Raw genomic sequence first — 18672 nt, forward strand, 5'->3', positions numbered from 1 at the left:
ATATAACACTATATTAATACTATAATTAATATGTTGTAGAATATGATTATATATATATTTCACATGCACTTATATAGTATTTGCTATGTGCCAGGCCCTGTTCCAAGCACTTTACAAACACCAGCTTCTTTAACCCTCATCACAACCCTGTGAGATGGTTCTATTATTAACTCCATTGTATGGGGAGGAAACAGGTGCCCCAAAATTGAGCATCTCTGTGTAAGTGTTGGGGCTGTGATTTGAGTCCTGGCTCCAGAGACTGCCCTCGACCACTCTCTACGCTCCCATAATTTATTTATTTATTTATTTATTTTTATTTTTTTTTGCGGTACGCGGGCCTCTCACTGTTGCAGCCTCTCCCGTTGCGGAGCACAGGCTCTGGATGCGCAGGCTCAGCGGCCATGGCTCACGGGCCCAGCCACTCTGCGGCATGTGGGATCCTCCCGGACCGGGGTATGAACCCGCGTCCCCTGCATCGTCAGGCGGACTCCCAACCACTGCGCCACCAGGGAAGCCCTATGCTCCCATAATTTAAAATCCAAAGAACAGAAGTACCTCCCTGCAAGAAATGTTAACATTAAGGCCAAAGGGCCTTGGGAATAGTATTTAAGAATAAACTGAAATTTTGCCTTTCCAAAGGAGAACAGTTTTACCCAAGAATGTTTTTATCATGAACTCTTTCCTAAAATTTTCTGCCAATCCAAAGGAGTGTGCCAGAGCCTTAGATGTGAAATCACTGTGGCTGTTTGTATTGTCAATACATCAATCACTGTGGTCTATCACTGTTGAGATGACCACAGACCACCAGGCTCAGAGGTCAGGGAGGAGGGAAAGGCTGATGATGGAGACACGGGGCCAAAAGGGAACAGTTATTTCTAAATTGCCTCCCGGTTCAGGTATTTGCGATGCACTGCCTTAACGGTGACTGTTCTGTTCCACGCATACTCCAAGCTCAGAGCAGAAACAGATTCAAGAAGAGAAAATGTGTGTGTGTGTACATGTATGTGCATTGATGCACATTAGGATACCCTTCCTGAGTATATTTCCTGTTCTGCTCGTTACTCTGTTGCTTTTCTCTATTAAGAAGGGGGATAAGACAATAAATCAAGAGTTATATGACTGTTTTAGAACTACCATATGATCCAGCAATTCCATTTCTGGGTATTTATACGAAAGAAATAAAAACACTAACTCGGGGGCTTCCCTGGTGGTGCGGTGGTCAAGAATCCGCCTGCCAATGCAGGGGACACGGGTTCAAGCCCTGGTCTGGGAAGATCCCACATGCTGCAAAGCAACTAAGCCTGTGTGCCACAACTACTGAGCCCATGCGCCTAGAGCCCATGAGCCACAACTACTGAGCCTGTGCTCTAGAGCCCACGAGCCACAACTACTGAGCCTGCACTGTAGAACCCACGAGCCACAACTACTGAAGCCCGTGCACCTAGAGCCCGTGCTCCGCAACAAGAGAAGCCACCGCAATGAGAAGCCCGCGCATAGCAACAAAGAGTAGCCCCCGCTCGCCGCAACTAGAGAAAAGCACACGCAGAGCAACAAAGACCCAATGCAGCCAAAAATAAAAAACGAAAACAAACAAAAAAAACACTAACTTGAAAAGAAGTGCACCCCCATACTCACTGCAGCACTGTTTACAAAAGTCTAGACGTGGGAGCAATCTAAGTGTCCATCAATGGATGAACGGATAAAGAAGATGTGGTATACATACACAATGGAATACTATTCAGCCATAAAAAAGAAGGAAATCTTATCATTCACAACAACATGGATAGACCTTGCGGGTACTTTGCTAAGTGAAATAAGTCAGACAGAGAAAGACAAACACTGTATGGTCTTACTTATATGTGGAATCTAAAAAATAAAATTAAAAAATACCTCATAGACACAGAGAACAAACTGGTGGTTGCCAGAGGAGGGGGTAGGGGTGGGTGAAATGGGTGAAGGTGGCAAAAAAAAAAAAAAGAGAGAGAGAGTTACATCACATTTTAGTTTCTTAATTCACTTTTTTTTGGTGCCACTATGGACTATACTGTGTCCCCTCCTCCCAAATTCACGTGTTGAAGCCCTAACCTCCAATGTGATGGTATTTGGAGGGTGGGGCCTTTGAGAGGTAATTAGGGTTACACGAGGTCATGTGGGCAGGCCCTCAGGATGGGATTAGTGTCCTTATAAGAAGAGATCCCAGAGAGCTTGCTTGCTTTTTCTCTCCACCAGGTGAGGACACAGTGAGAAGGCTGCCAACTACAAGTCAGGAAGAGAGCCCTCATAGAGCCCGACCAGGCTGGCACCCAGACCTCGAACTTTCAGCCTCCAGAACTGTGAGAAAATCAGTGTCTTCTTTTTTTTTTTTTGGTTGCACTGCACGGCACGTGGGATCTTAGTTCCCTGACCAGAGACTGAACCCATGCCCCCTGCAGTGGAGGCACGGAGTCCTAAACATTGGACAGCCAGGGAAGTCCCCCAGATCAGCGTCTTTTGTTTAAGCCCCCCAGTCTGTGGTATTTTGTAATGGCAGCCCAGGCAGACTAAGACGGGTGTACTTCCTTTTAATTCAACAAACATTTACTGTCTAATGTGTGTAGGGCACTAGCCAATCCTACAGGAGATACAAAAATGCAGAGCACATAGTACGTGTCAATAGGACCTTCAACTTTCATCAGGGCATAGAGTAAGAGCTAGTGTTCATTTTAAAAAGCCAAAGCAGATGGTTCCCTCTTTGCTGCCTCATCCTGAGCTCCCAGGATGGCAGCCTCCGGGCCTCAATCACCATCAATTTACCAATGAAAACTGCCAGAAATGATGGGAGTGGGTTTGAAGCGAGGGCAGAGCTTCCTCCCCCTAGAAGACATGATTAAATCAACAGGAAAATCCATCTTGATAAATCAATGTCATCTAATATTCTATACTCCCGTTCACACTAAAATGTGAAAAAGTGAAAAAGTAACCGTTAGGGAATTCAAGACTGTATGTAAGACCCTCCTTCATAAATAACACAGGGGAAGGCAGGGGAATAAATGTGGCATATCTCAGAGCATCACTGATAAATGACAAAGTATCAGTCCAAGGTGAGGGGGCCCTTGAAGCCTCAGACTGTTTGCTGTGGTCGTGTTGCTGACATCACCTCCATCCCCATAAGGTACCCGGCTGCCCAGATACGAAGCATTTGATGTAGAGCTTGTGACCAAATGTGAGGTAACGTGGCTGATTTCTACACTGTGATGTCCTGTAACTCATCCGTCCAAATGTCTGCGTTCCTTTCACAGCAGTCACAGCATTTCCATAATCTGCTATTTCTTTAAACATTTTGATAATCTTTGGGGTTTGCCTTTGAAGCTTGTATCACATGTATAAAAGCATCCTCACTAGTGCTAAGTCTTCTTGTACTCAGAACGGACTTGATTTTTTCACAAGTCATGTGAAGTCAAGTCTGATGAATGGTGACAGAGGTGGTGGAGGTCAGGAGCACATTGGATCAAGCTGGTTTTATAAAATGAGGTATGATTATAAAGTCGTTATTTGTGGGTTCTTAGGGTAGATGGTGAGGTTTCCAGCCTAAACTTGGAAATGACAGAATAAGATTTCCTTCTCTTTGAGAGTTAAACTTGAAAGACAACATCCCAATGGAACTGACCAGCGATACATAAATTTACCCAGAAAGAGAAAAGAATTACTGTTAGGGTCGGAATAATAGTATATCTATCACATGACTAAATATAGTAATTGTTCCATAGAAGGGGCTGGGTGAATGGCCAGTGGGTGTGGGGTGGCGGATGGAGGGGAGTCTGGGAAAAGGAAATGAGCTGGGGAAACAACTGCAGTCTTAGCCAATAGGCCTTAAATATTTGAGTCCCAGTGGTAAGGCTTCCTCTCTGGCAGACATGGAGGCATGAGGAGGCATGACCTTAGCCAGTCATCTGAAACACTCATATTACCTATTTAACTCCCCTTCCTCCAATCTCATACCTTCCAAAGAACTTACTGAGGTTATTATTGCCACGTCCTACATAAGCTGCTGAGCAGCTCCTATGTGACTGCATTATCTTCCAAAATAAGAGACTCATCCCTCTGCCAGTGATGATGCTGAGACTTGGAGACATCAGGCAGGCTGTCTCACAGCAAAGCCAGGCTTCCAGATGAAGTCAGACTGGCCTCACAGGTCACATGCCACCCCACCTCTACTAACTCTACTTCCTGGGTGAGAGGTCAAGGATCATGAGCCCTGAGGGCCCTATCTGGGTGAGGGTTATATTGCTCACTTGAAACCAGAACACTGACATTTTATACATCAATACTGATTTATACATCAGGTACTTTGAACTTGGTTAATGGGAGTCTTCCCCCGAGGATGAACAATCGGGTTTCTGCACTGCAGAGCTAGGGGACTGACCTGACATGTTGAAAAATTCACCAGAATAATGGATGTCACCTTAGGAGCCTTGTTGACACTGACTTTTGGCTTCTCCGTGGTGACACATCCCTATGATTTAGTCTGTCACCGCAATCCTTTTTACATTGGAATTTCTACAGTAAAAAACCAAATGTTCTTGGGGACGCATACACTGAACGCAGCTAAAAGGATCTGAGCGATAGCAGCATCCTCAAATAAACTTTATCATCTCAACCTAACTCTTCAAGGACAGGATCCACTTGGATGCATATCTTTGGTCAAAAAATAAAAAAAAGGTTAGTCCCATTACTTCATACAACAGTAATTATAGATCCTATGCACCACTCTCAATAAAGAAAAGCCTACATTAATTACCCACAATATATACATGGGGAAATAAAGGCACTGAAGGGGGAGGTAACAGATGCCAGAAGATGTTGAGGTTAGAACTCCTGAATATTAAGTCCCATCAAAAGGTACACTCTTTCTTCCGCTGTCATGGTGGCTGGCAGTGCCCCAGCAAGTGGCTGCTCCATTAATGAGAGCGAGCTCTCCCATCCACCTGATGGACGTGTAGCATGAGTGAGAAATAAACCTCGTTGCTAGGTAACCTTGACATGGGTGGTTGTTTGTCATCACGGCATAACCTAATCTATCCTGATTGGTTCAGGCACCAAAACTTTAATTCCCTGTATGGTAGGTTTAAAACCATTTAAGGCATCAGCCTGTGATTTCCTGATCTTGCAAACTAAGACAATATCCCACCTTGACGCGATGGTGATTAATGAACTACATTTCTTAAACTCATTTGGTGAAGGCTGCTGGGTAGAAAGCTTTATGCTGTTATGTACTTTGAAGGCATGTTTACAGAATCTGCTGATTACAATTTGCCAATTACTTTGTTGTAAACATTTGTGGAGCTTTGCAGGATCGGGCCGGGAGTGAGGCCAGAAAGGCAGCCTGTAGCCCAGTCAAGTTCTACAGGACAAACCGGGCCGGGGCCTCAGTGCCAATGTGGGCAAGGCAAGCCCTGTGCGTCTTGGGTTAGAAACAGCCTGTGCTGGGTCATTGGTGCCACCCCGGCCCTCCGAGGTCAAGACATTTAAGACTGACTTTCTCTCAGCCTGTAATGAACTTTGTTCACTCAATAGCTTTTCTTTTTCTATCTCAGATTCTTTTTCCAATGTGCCCTTCTAAGCTTTTATTCCTCCTTATATCTGACAACTAGAATCTATAAACGTCTGACTCTACCACACAGATCTAAGTTCCCAAGGGTCCTGAACTGTTCCAGTGGGAAGCCATGCACATACCAGCATGTACAGGGTTCTGGAACGGGCCCCATCTATGCTGCCTTCCGAGGTGGGACCTGATTGGATTGTAATGATCAAAAGAACACTTCACACGAATGTACGGCTGTACAGCGCTCTGGGCACATCCCTTCGCCGATGATCTTTCTGGTGAACTCGTGAGCTGTCCAGGCAGTCTGGGGAGAGCCACGTGCTGACCAGGTGGTACCCAAGCTCCTCTCCAGTTTCCCACAGAATATTTTTATTATCACTCACATATTCTACTTTCCATTTAACATGGGTCCATCCCAGAGAGATGCTCTTGGACAAACTGTAAGTTCTCAGAGCCTCAGCACCCCAGTGTTCTCCTCTATAAAGTGATGAACTAGATGGATGAATCGAACTCCTGCCTTAAATTTCATTCTTTATTCATTAAACTTATTATTAAATGTAGTTTCTTCCTTCTCTAAAACCTTCCCAACCTTCTCAAGGGTCTAGTCACTCATTCTAGAAAACTTTGCAACCATTCTGGATCCTCCCTGGATCTCTTAAATCTGTCAGTTAACATAGCCATCTTTCTTATATAATCTCTGGCAAGTCACTTGACCTCTCTGTACCTCAGTTTCCTCAGCTGCAAAATGGGGATGATGACCATGCTACATCACAGGGCGGCTATGAGGATTTAATGAATTAATATTGACCTGCATAAGGTGCTTAGAGCAAGTGTCTGGCACAAAGCGAATGTTCTATGTGTTCATTATTATTTCAGACCCTCATTATCTCACCTATGAATTATTATAATAATCTCCTAAATGGTATCAAGTTATATATGTCAGTCTGGTATTTAAGGCCACTCTTTTTTTTTTTTTTTTTTTGCGGTATGTGGGCCTCTCACTGTTGTGGCCTCTCCTGTTGCGGAGCACAGGCTCCGGACGCGCAGGCTCAGCGGCCATGGCTCACAGGCGCAGCTGCTCCGCGGCATGCGGGATCCTCCCGGACTGGGGCACGAACCCGTGTTCTCTGCCTCGGCAGGCAGACTCTCAACCACTGCGCCACCAGGGAAGCCCTAAGGCCACTCTTTGAATCTAGTTCCTATCCAACCTCACTTTTGCCCGATTCCCTCCAAAAGTACTCCTTTCTCTCCAATCTCTTTGTATCAGAGTGAAGAAAACACGAATCTCGTTTCTATTTCCAAAACTTTGCCCACAACATCCTCTCCCCCGCCATTTGAATTTTATCTTGCTCAAGGTCCACTTCTTCCAGGAAGCCGTCCCTGATCATCCTACCTCCAAACAGTCTCTTTCTCCTCTGAACTCCTATAGCATTTACCACAGGGACTTGGTTCACGCTTGGCATGCATGCTCTTGTGTTGTGATAAATTTATTTTAATTAAAACATTTTTACAAGTATGGTAAAACATACATAACATAAAATTGGCCATCTTAAGCACTTTTCAGTATACAGTTCAATATTGTTAAGTATATTCACATTGTTGTGCAACCAATCTCTAGACCCTTGAGAGGAAAAGGGTCTCCTGCAGTATCCAGGTGGATCTCAAGTGCAATCACATGGGTCCTTCTAAGAGAGAGACTGAGGGAGTTTTGACAGAGACAGACACACACTAGAGGACCGTGTGAAGACAGAAGCAGAGATTGGAGCGATGAAGCTGCATGTCAGGGCAGGCTGGCAGCCACCAGAAACCAGAAGAGGCAAAGAATGGATTTTCCTCTCCAGCTTCCAGAGGAAGCTTGGCTCTGCTGACAGCATGATTTTGACTTCTGCCTTCCAGAACTGTGAGAGAATATGTTTTTGTTATTTTAAGCCCCCAAGTTTGTAGTGGTTTGTTACGGCAGCCTCAGGACACGAATACATGCCCTCAGGCAGAAGCCCCGCAGTGCCTAGCAGGTCCTAATAGCAGGAAACCCCAAATTTGCTGGTTGTTTGAGACATAAAATGGGATCGCAGCAGAAAGCCCTTTACTAGTACTTTATAATGCCATTGACTTTCTGGGCAAGGAAGCCACACACAGAAGTCCAGGTGGAGCAGCCTTTGTATCAGAACTGACGCTGGGTCAGTCACTGGCAGCGTGGGCTTCAACTCAGCGACTTCTCCCCTCAAGCCCTCTTCTGTCATCCGCCACTCCCTTGGGGGCAGCTCACAGATTCAAAATCAATGGAATGGCCACTTCTGAATTAATTGCATTAAAAAAATTAAAACATCACACGGCTCCCATCTGTGCTCTGGGAGGAATCACGGCCGAAAGACTGACCCTCTCACCGCTCCCTCCTCCCCAAGGCGGATCTGGACGATTCGCTTCTGGCTGCAGTGCCCACAGTGACCGCCAGGCTGCCGGGGACAGCTCCGCAGCTGGGCCACACCCTCCCGCTCCGACGGCACCGCCAGCCCCATCCCAGGAAAGGGTGATTCCCGGCCCCGGAGGAGTGGCCGCGTCAGTGGAGGTGGCAGGGAGTCCAGTGCTGAGAGTGGGGAAGAAAGCGTGGTCAGTGTGCCCTTTCTCTCCAACCTTTCTGAAAACCGAGAGAGAAGGAGAGAGGGGGGTGAAGACGGGCAGCTCGGAATCAACGATGCCTGAGCCTGCGGCCTCTTTGAAGCCCTGCCTGTTATTGTGTTTCCCAGAGCAGCTGGGAGCCTGGCTCCCGCCCTCCCTCCCCCCACCCCGCTTCCCCCTCCCCTCCCCCTCCCCCTGGGGGCTCGGCATTAAGCAGCCGAGCGCTCATTGGCTGTTCGTTCGTCCTGGGGAGGGGGCGCCGGTGATCGCGAGAAAGCGTGAGGTCATCGCGCACACAGACGCGGGTCTGGCCGAGCTCCCCCTCCCCGTCACCCCCTTGACGCGCCGGTTGATTAGCTGGGGAGGCTGGCTTCCTTCCTACCCCGTCTGAGCAGCCCCTGGGCTCCGTGGCTGGGGGCAAAGGGGGCACTGCTTCCTTTACGTAGGGTTATTTGCTCTTCTGGGCTCCCAGGCGCCTGGGATAGGCAGGGGTGGGGGGCGTGTACAGCTCAGCGGGTCCTGCCAGAGGGAGCATCTCTCCAGCTGGGAGGTCCCCATCCAGTACGAACCCCAGCTCCTTAGTGGACAGAAGACGAATGCTTTACCTCCGGCTCAGGAGGGACCAGCAGCAGAGCATCTCAGCAAAGCTGGCTCCAGACACAGCCAATACCAACGGTTTCCATTTACTGGGTGCAGCCTCTGTCCCAGCGCAGAACTGAGTCAATCCTTACCCAGCAGGCAGATGCCAGGACTACCCCCATTGGATACAGAAGGAGCCGAAGCACAGAGAAAGCAGTAACTTGCCAAAGGCACACAGCTAGTAACCCGCAGATTTAACTCAACAGTCAGGTGGGTGTAAGTCACCCAGGGACGCTGGATTATATAAAGGGCCGGAGAGACTGGTTACCCAACCCACTTAACTGACAGGGCAGGAAACTAAGGTTCAAGGGGTCGAGAAGCCTGTCCACGGACAAGGGAGGTCACCTTAGTGACCAGCATGTGTGGGGATGGGACCCAAGCGCCTGACCAGTCCTTTGCTGGTCCACTTAAGTAGGCGGTTTCAGAAAAGGCTGCAACGATCTGAAACAGGAAGGAAAGAAAACCAAAGGGCATCAATCACATGTGGGTCCTGGCAGGCAAAAAGCATTCACTGCACACACCATGTTAAGGACCAGGTTTCCTGGCTCCTCCCCAGCTTCCCGTCCTGCTGCTGCTGCTGCCCCCCTGGCCCCAGCACCATCACATCCTACAGGCCTCCCCCTGCCAGGTTCTGGGCTCCATGCTTCACTTACACGATCTTATTTCATCTTCAAAGCAAAGCAGCCCTGCAACGTTGTACCGATGAGGACACTGGGGCTTAGAGCAGTTACTGTGCTCAAGGTCACAACCCCCCAAGCGCACAGGGCAGACGAGGGGCTTGAGTCTGGACTGACTCTACAGCTTTGGTTTTAAATGCGGGGTACAGATCCAGCAAGTCGCAAACAGCACAGACAGGAGGGGTCTGAAGCTGTTTTTTCGAAGCGCAATAGAATTCTGCCAGACAATATGTTCCCGGAGGGCAGGGATCAGGTTTGATCAATATCTATAGCCCAGCCCCCGAGCACAGTGCCCGACACACAGGTTTTTTTGATTGGTAGATGGTTCTAGACTGAAGGGTCATTGTTTGATTGTTACACCAGCCTAGCAGGAAAGCTGAAACCCACACGCCCTCTCAAGGCTGGTTGGAAGCACAGAGCTGCTAGGCAGAGATTGCGGTACCCGGTGGAGAAGGATGGGTCCAGATGCCATATGCCCAGATGCAAAAGAGCCCCTGGGTTTCAATGGGGTCACATACCTCCAGGCACCCACGAAGGAAGCTGTGACATATACTTTGGGAAAGTTACTTGTACACACAGGAAAAGATGTGTTGTGTCTGTATTCCTTTCAACAGACTCTGCCCTTTAACCCAGCATCAGGGACTAACCCTGCTTGTTTCCAAGTTGCTTGTCCCCACGCTTTATACTATTCCTATATATTATTCTCTATGTGATACTAATTTATTCCCTTGTTCTCATCCTCTTATTTCCACATGGTTTCTTCCACATTTTGCTAAGATTCACCCTGGTCCCAGCATGGGGGAAAGTTGGGGTTGAAATCAGACTGGGAAGCCGAGCCTTCCTCATCCATGCATTTGAATGATACCCAATGGGAAGGCTTTGACAGGCGCACATAATTATTACTCCTCCAGAAATGCAAAGTGCTTCTGCCAGCTGGCTGGGGAGCCTGCTTTATTCAGGATCTGCTCCCCTTGGGACTCTGGGCAGGTGGGCAGGTGTTCATTAGGGAGCGCCTGCTGATTAACATAGTAACCCCCAGACTCCAGCCTGCTCGGGGCAATGTCACAAGAACTGCTCATCCAGGCTCCCCTCGGCGGCCTCTCTGCATTCATGAAATGATAACGGTTTCAGTGAGGCGAAAACACAAAAAGATGTGCAGTACTCAACTTGCCTTTACCAAGGTCAGGCTGACAAGTCTGCAGCCCCAATTCGGAGACACTGGAAGAAAATGGGGGATGCTAAGGTTCTTGGGATTCATCGTCCCCAGTCGTCGTGTTTACCCCTTCTATTATTTTTTTCTTTAACTCAAAGCCTGCCCTGCATTCTGGGTTATGACCCTATCTTGTTCTACAGTGAGTAGTAAATTACTATTTTGGATGTAAACCACCCGTACATTCACTGGGAGGTGAATCCTGGAGGAAGTTCCCCAGGATCAAACTGGCCAATTGGTCACCCTTCCAGTGGGACAAATGGAACCCAGACCAATTCCAACTTGAGGTCTTCACGACATGGCACACTGAAGTACTCCCTTTTTCTGATGTTCAGGGAAGAGTGAAGAAGGGCATCATTCCAGAGCACAGGACGTCGGAGTTTTGAAATTAGCTCTGTGTGGTCCATAGGAAGCCATGGAGTCTAAGGCAAGGCTCAACCATTCCAATCAGTTGTGTAGCCAGCGGTAGCTAGGAGCTCTTAGGAGTTTCAATAGTAAAGGGATGATGTGGCAATAGGGCAGAGAGGAAGCGTTAGGGTGGAGCCATTTTCCGGGACAGGTAGGCTGACTGCTACCTTTCATGTAATATACAGAAGGGTGGCACCTACTATCCTTTGCCAAGGGCATGGCTGATGTTCAAAGAATGTGGCTTCCTCACCCACATACTGGAAATAGAAAGCTTGCCTTCTAGTATGAGGATGGGGAGAGTGGGGACTTGTGAGGGATTAAAAAAAAAAAATATATATATATATATATATGGCTGTGATTGATCCATCTATATATGCTGTGATGGAACTTAAAACGTAAGCACCCCTTTCATGCAATCGGGGCAGTGGATTTGTAGTCAGACCACAGGGCTTGGAAACCCAATTCTACTCCATGTATAAATAAAGCATTTATTTTCACTTAGAAACACTGGGACAATAACATCTACTTCATGGGTTGCTGTGAGGAGTCAATACATGATCATTTATAAAGTACCGGGTGCACGAAAGATGCTGAATAAAGGCAGATGCCCCTTTTCTCCTTCTGTCAGTAACTCCCCACACAAATGACTTATCCTCTCATCACTCTGACAAGGACCTGCTCTGATTGCAACCTAAATCCTCTTCTGAGTGAACTGTCATATCCTTTATCCCAGGAACCATGAATAAATCATCGCTAGGCAGTAAGGAGAACAGAAAGCAGACAACTTCCCTTGGAAGTGAACTTGTTTGGGTAGACATTCCCTAAATAGCACCCCGTCTCTGCTCCCAGTGTCTGCTCAGTGATGCTCGCCTCCATTCACTCGAGTGATTTACTTCCTCATATCGGTCCCTGCCTCCTGCTTCTTTAGGGTTAAAATGACGTTTACTGGCCAGGAGAGAAACAAGTCTCTCTCCTGCTCCAGGGATGTATGGAGACACGGCGCTGGCTTTCTGATGTTTGGAAGTTCCCCAAGTCTCCTCCCTGCGGACCCTTCCCCCATCACTCTTGCAAATTGTTGGCAGGTACATGCTAGAGAGAGACAGTGCGCTCTGCCCGAAGATGATGTCATTTTCAATATAATTAAAAAGGCACTCTTGCCGGGGTGGGAGAGAGATGAGAAAGTGCACAGGCACTGGTGTCCCAGGAAATGAAGGAGGGGAGGTCAACTTTTGTCTGAGAAATATTTATTCCTGAAGAGCCATTTCACTGAAGTCAGACAACAAGGCAGAAAGCACTGCAGCCCCTCCCATGTGCCGCGCTAATTAAGTGGATGAGAACAGATGATGTGCCGCGGGGTCCAAAGAAAAACTGTGCGCTTGTGATACCCTCATTCTCAGATCGAAAATATTATTTTATTATTTGCCTACATTCACCCCCCCCGCCCCTATTTCCAGATGGTTCGGAGGAGGCTTACAAAATTTTAAATGGTATGTAATAGGGGGATTAAAACACGAAATAAGACAGAGTCCATTGAAGAGGCTCAAACACATGAAATAAACGAGTTCCTGTTGCTGACCAGGTTACACTGTCTTTGTCCACCGACCCAAGACACAGGCTGAGTTAACACGCGCAGGCAAGCCTTTTCCTGGGAGTACATCCAAGAAGGAGTTTATCGTTTGGTTCCACACGTGAGGGACAGCAGAGAGCATGTCTTCAACATGGTCCCTGGGAAGGACAGAAATGCAGCTCCCACGAACCGTTTCGTAGTTTCGCCCCTATGCACCACCCTCTCTGCCTGGAGCAGGTTTTAAAGCTGTCTCCTGAAGCCCGTTGGGATATTCTGGGAGAGGCCTTATGTTAGATTTATTTACACAGGCGAATTTGGCCAGAAATTTTGGAGGCGCTATTTTATTAGGTTCTTAACACATGCTCACGTCAGCCATTGGGCAGCTTGGCACTGACGTCTTGTCTTGATTCTGAAGCCAAGCCACAGAAGAAACAGGCAGTCAGTCCCAATTCTGGTGAAGCGCACCGGCCTCCTTGCAGACTGTCAAGGTGAGAGGCAACATCCAAAACATCACGCTGGGAAAAAGCGAAGCCTGGTGAGCTCAGTCAAGTGCCCTCGGACCCGGGCGGGATGAAGTGGAGGTGCCGGTACAGGCGGCCAGGAGGTGGGGAATGGTCTGGATCTGCATCTCCTCTTGGGCAGGTCTGCAAGCCCACCCTGAGGAGACCCCCAAGCCAGGCGGGTGGGTGGGAGAGTGGGAGGGAGCTCCCGCCTGTGTCTGGGGGCCCTGTGCTTTTCCTTACTGCTGGGCTCTTCCGCTGCACATCTGTTCCTGTGGCCTCTGGGTCCCTTCCTTTCTCTGCTGCCCCCAACTACCTTTTTTGCTTTGGCTGCTAGGTGTGGCATGTGGGATCTTAGCTCCCCGACCAGGGATCCAACCTGTGCCCTCTGCAGTGAAAGAGTGGAGTCTTAACCACTGGACCCCCAGGGAAGTATGCCCAACTACCTTTTTTTTTTTTTTTTGGCGGTACGCGGGCCTCTCACTGCTGTGGCCTCTCCCGTTGAGGAGCACAGGCTCCAGACGCGCAGGCTCAGCGGCCATGGCTCAGGGGCCCAGCCGCTCCGCGGCATGTGGGATCTTCTCGGACCGGGGTACGAACCCGTGTCCCCTGCATCGGCAGGCGGACTCTCAACCACTGCACCACCAGGGAAGCCCCCAACTACCTTTTTAATTCAAGACCCCGCACGTAGCCCCTCTGCAGAGAGAGCTGCCTTGACCTCACACCCTCTCTCCGGTTCCCACCCCGGCTGCCCCAGCAGCGCCACGTGAGTCACGCACACGGGATCCATCAGCCTCCCCAGATGCTCTGGTCCCATGACATACGCATCTGTGCTCAGAGTTTATTCCTCTTCAAGAATGACCATGTCTGGAAAGCAGGTACAGCATCGCCTGTATCTTTGTTTCCACAGATCCTGACCCAGATGGTCAGTGTTCAATGATGGTCCGGGTTGATCAGTGAATGAGTGGATGGATGAATCCATCCATCAATCAGTGAATAGTGAGGGGGAGGAATGATCGGAGCAAGGGATGCCTTTATCCTGATAAACACCAGTGTTCCCCCTGCGTTCCGTTCCCAGGTCCAGGTCCTTCTCAGTCTTCACACGGGCCTTGAGTGAGCTCGTCTCTCCTCTTTCTAGGTCCCACCAGATTCAAGTGTCTTCCAAAGCCGGCAAGGACGTCTGTCTCAGGAGGCGTCAGGGAGCCATCCTCAGCTGCCGGGATCTCTGTACGTGCTCAGTGACACTCTTCCAGAGGAGGGTCTGGCTGGGGGCTCATGTCTTCTCTCGGTGTGTTATCCTGTGAGCCCCAACTGAGGAAGTGGGGGGGGCCTATCAGTGGGGATAAAGGAAAGCCAGGACAAAGGTGTGCATCCCAGGCTTTGCCCTTGTCACCTCCCTGTCTCTTCGAGTCAAAAACCATTTCATCAAAATAAATCCGGGGCCTGGCAGGGCCCTGTGCGACACTGAATTGTTAGACTTGCAGGGAGATGACTCACACGCAGCGCCGAAGACCCTCAGCGCCCCGCCCGAGCGTGGCTGGGGATGGCGTCAAGCGATGACTCATCTGGGGGCTTGACCTGGGGCCTTTGCAGACTCCCTTCACCCACTCTCCCTCTTAAGGCCCTCCATTTCCCTTTGTAGAGTCGGGTCAATACGCTTTACATTCTTAATAGCGTGTCAATCTGGAGAGAGAAATCATCGCAGGCTGTGACCCTGTGGCAGTGGTGTCACTGGTTGCTAGGCAGGGTGTCCTTTGGGGAGGGAGCTGCCACTCCTGGTCCCCCTTTCCTCCACTTGTGCGACAAAGGGTCAGACTCTGGCCCAGGTCACAGGCACAAAAGAGATTTTGTTCTGTGCTGCTGCCTTGCCAGGCCTCTCTGAAGGCTTCCTATCGAAGAAGACAAGGATTCAAGACGGCAGTAACATTACAATGAGCAGGGGAAAAAAAAAATGAAAATAAGACGGATTCCCTCGCAGAGCTTCGCCAAAGTCAGGGTGTAGTAGGAAGAGCCCTGGGCCAAGAGCAGAGACCCTTGTTCTTGTACTGACTCTCCTGGCCACGGGGTTCTTGGTTCTAGGTGCAGAGAAGTTGGGAGATGTAGCCAACTTCCTACCGCTCCGTTTCACCTATGCTCACCTCCACAGAGCCAGCACGAGGCTCCACGTGAATGCAACCCCAGCACGGCCACTGAACCCTCCATAAGAGGCTAAAAGGAAAGTCTGACCCTCTACGTTCATGTTCAGTGTCATCCAGAGAGAGAGTGTGTGTGTGTGTGTCTACCGCACACATGTGTGCTCAGTATCGTAACTTCTGATTTTAAAAATTACACCAGGCCTAAGTCTTCCCACGAGACACTTCTCAGTTGGACAAAGAGGCAGAGAGAGAGAGGTGGGACCCTCACTTCCAGTCTGCTGCGTTTTCAGGCCAAAGTTTTCTGGTCCCCAAGTAGTGCTTCTCTGGATGAGGTCAACTTCACAGGCTGCCCTCTGGAGGCCTGGGCTTCTAACTGTGGCCTTGAGAACCCAGAATCATCGTCAGGAAACATGAAGGCTTTGAAGTCAGAGACCTGGATTGGACCATGGCTCACAAACTGCTGTGGGGTCATGGCCAAGGAGCTTAATTTCTCAGAGAAATCAGTCTTTTTCTGTAAAATGGGTGTAATTCCACTGACCTTATGAATGTCTTGAAAATGAAATAAGAGAGTATGTGTAAAATGTAATTCAGTTTTTTTTTAATTTATTCTTATTTTATTTATTTTCGGCTGTGTTGGGTCTTCGTTGCTGCGCGCGGGCTTTCTCTAGTTGCGGTGAGCGGGGGCTACTCTTCGTTGTGGTGCGCGGGCTTCTCACTGCGGTGGCTTCTCTTGTTGCGGAGCACGGGCTCTAGGCTGCGGGCTTCAGTAGACACGCGGCCTCGCAGTTGTGGTTCGTGGGCTCTAGAGCACAGGCTCAGTAGTTGTGGCTCGCGGGCTTAGTTGCTCCGCGGCATGTGGGATCTTCCCGGACCAGGGCTCGAACCCGTGTCCCCTGCATTGGCAGGCGGATTCTTAACCACTGCACCACCAGGGAAGCCCCTGTAATTCAGTTTTTGACGTATGATTATTACTTCATGCTAGTTAATTTCTTCCCCACTTTCTCTGCAACTCCCCCTCCACACCCACACCTCCATCAACATCCTCGTCTCAGGTTGCCTTCCTTGGGGAGGACTTCCTGTGAGGCGTCATCCCTGGGGAACATCTGGCCTTCACTGGGGGCGGGGCTGAGTTACTCTGGGATGAGCCTCGATCCGGGTTGATTCATCCGTCCATCAGAACTCATCAAGCCCAACCCCTCAGGACCGTTTTAGCAGAGCCAGAGAAAGATCTCTCGGTACTTCATCTTCAGGGCTTTCACTTTCTTAGTCAGAGAGTGGAGGGAAAAATAAAACAGAGCAAAAGCAAAAATTAAACCCACTCTAATGCGTGTGAGGTGGGCTGTGGTGATACATTAGATCAGGAGGACCAAGTTGCCCCGTTTGGGTCCCTGGAGATGGAACCTAATGATGCGTTTGTTGCATACACTGACTACAGTCGGCCCTCTGTATCTGCAGGGGATCAGTTCCAGGACCCCCTGAGGAGACCGAAATCTGTGGATGCTCAAGTCCCTTAGTCGGTCCTACGGATCCGTGGGTTCCGCATCTGTGGAGCCAACAGCCAGGACCATGTACTATATTTACAACCCGTGGTTGGTTGAATCCGCGGATGCAGAACCACGGATAGGGAGGGCCAACTGTACTGTCCTTTAGCATCTCTTACAAGATACATTCTAGGCTGACTTTTCGAACTGCTTGATTGAAGTGTCCTCCTGCTGAACCAACAGCAACAGTGAAATCAAGGACTCTCCACTGTACTCTAAAAATGCATTCCTCCAAACGAGAGGTTCTAGAATGGGAAGCGGGAGGTCTGCGCGGAAATGTCAGCTGGGATGTTCTACGTTAGCGATAACCAGCCCTGGCGGCATGTGAGGACCACCTGGGAAGTCAAAGAAGCCACTGCCGCCTGGGTCCCACCCTAAAGAGGTGGGGCTTAATTGATCTGAGGGGGTGGGGAGGCCCAGGAATCATCGATTCTAACGTGCAGCTGGGACTGAGCTGCTCTGAAGGAAGCAGTAGTGTGTTGGGGGTGAGATTCTTTGTGATGTTATCAGAATTCCAACAACTTTTAGTTTATAGGCCGCCTTCCCATAGATGTTTCCCCTGGATGCCGTGCAGAATTTGTGGAGCACCCATCGTGTGCTGGGCAGTGTGCAAGGTGTGAGGGTCCACGATGGGAAGCCACAGTCCCCGACCTGAAGGAGCTCACAGCGAAGCAGCCACAACTACACATCGTTCACCTGCCTCACGCCACGGGCTTCAGAGCCCTGATTCAGAAGCCATTCACCATCTACGGGGTCTCAGGCAAGCTAAATGAACCTCTCAATAAAAAAACAGTATCTCATCCACGTGTTGTGGGGATTAGAATCCTTAGAACAGGTAAAGCCTTAGAACGGTGCCTGGCATCTAGTCAGGTGTTCAGTAATATACACATCATTGCAGCTAATCTTCTCAACAACCTTATGAAGCAAGTATTATTGTTAACATTATTCCTACAGGAAAGGTCACACAGCTATTACGTGCCATAGCTGGGCTTCAAACTCAGGCGGTCTGACTCTAGACCCTCTGCATTGAACCATGAGACCGTAACTCCCCGCTTCTGATGCTGCTTGTGGGGAAGAAAGAATTAAACAAAACCCCCAAACCAACCCACTGCATGTAATACAATATGAAAGGGTTATAAAAGAAGCAGGGCCTGGCATGACTCAATCAAACGTGGACGAATGGTAACACATCTGAAGGTGTGTAAGACCCACAGAGGATGGACCTTGAAGGAAGATAATAGATCTTTGGGCCTCGTCACAAAGTTGGGATTTGATTCTCCAGGCTAAGGGGGGTTATGTGATCAGATGTGACCATTACAGTCAGGAACTGAAGAAAAAGGTAAAGCGCCCCCCCCCATCCCATATGTCTGGAGAGACCAAGGCTAGACAGATCACCCCAGATCACAGAGCTAGCAAGGGGGAGAGTCCGCATTTAAAGTGGGGGTGGACCGCCTGCTGAGTTGCCTTAAGCGCAGAGAGCTATCACTGCCTGTCCACGGGAAATGTTTAAACATCTCTACTTCCATTCGGAAGAGAAACTGTAACTGCATGCCCTTTAGGCTACCTAAACGTCCCGGCATTCTGCCTGGGTGATCAGTAGGCTGGGTGGTATCCTACAGCCAAGGTCTCAACATGCAGCCGGGAGCAGAACATTCCCGAAACGCCAGAGGGCACCACCCTGAGCAGGTCTGTCCAGGAACCTTCTGTGCTTCCCGGAGGGACAGTGAGTGTGGGCGGAAGAGGCAAAAAAAAAAGGGAGCAGCCTCTGACCCTAGCTGCAGGGACCTCCCCGCTTCTG

The 18672-nt window shown here is 49.3% G+C and overlaps 1 protein-coding gene across 8 annotated transcripts in view; it reads right to left on the reverse strand.

The window, feature by feature from the left end:
• The window catches only part of FRMD4A (FERM domain containing 4A), a 646084-nt gene that overhangs the window by 168870 nt on the left and 458542 nt on the right, over nucleotides 1-18672 (reverse strand). The gene's annotated exons all lie outside the window — the stretch shown is intronic.

Source organism: Pseudorca crassidens, chromosome 1, assembly GCF_039906515.1.
Source record: "Pseudorca crassidens isolate mPseCra1 chromosome 1, mPseCra1.hap1, whole genome shotgun sequence".
Classification (NCBI taxonomy): domain Eukaryota; kingdom Metazoa; phylum Chordata; class Mammalia; order Artiodactyla; family Delphinidae; genus Pseudorca; species Pseudorca crassidens.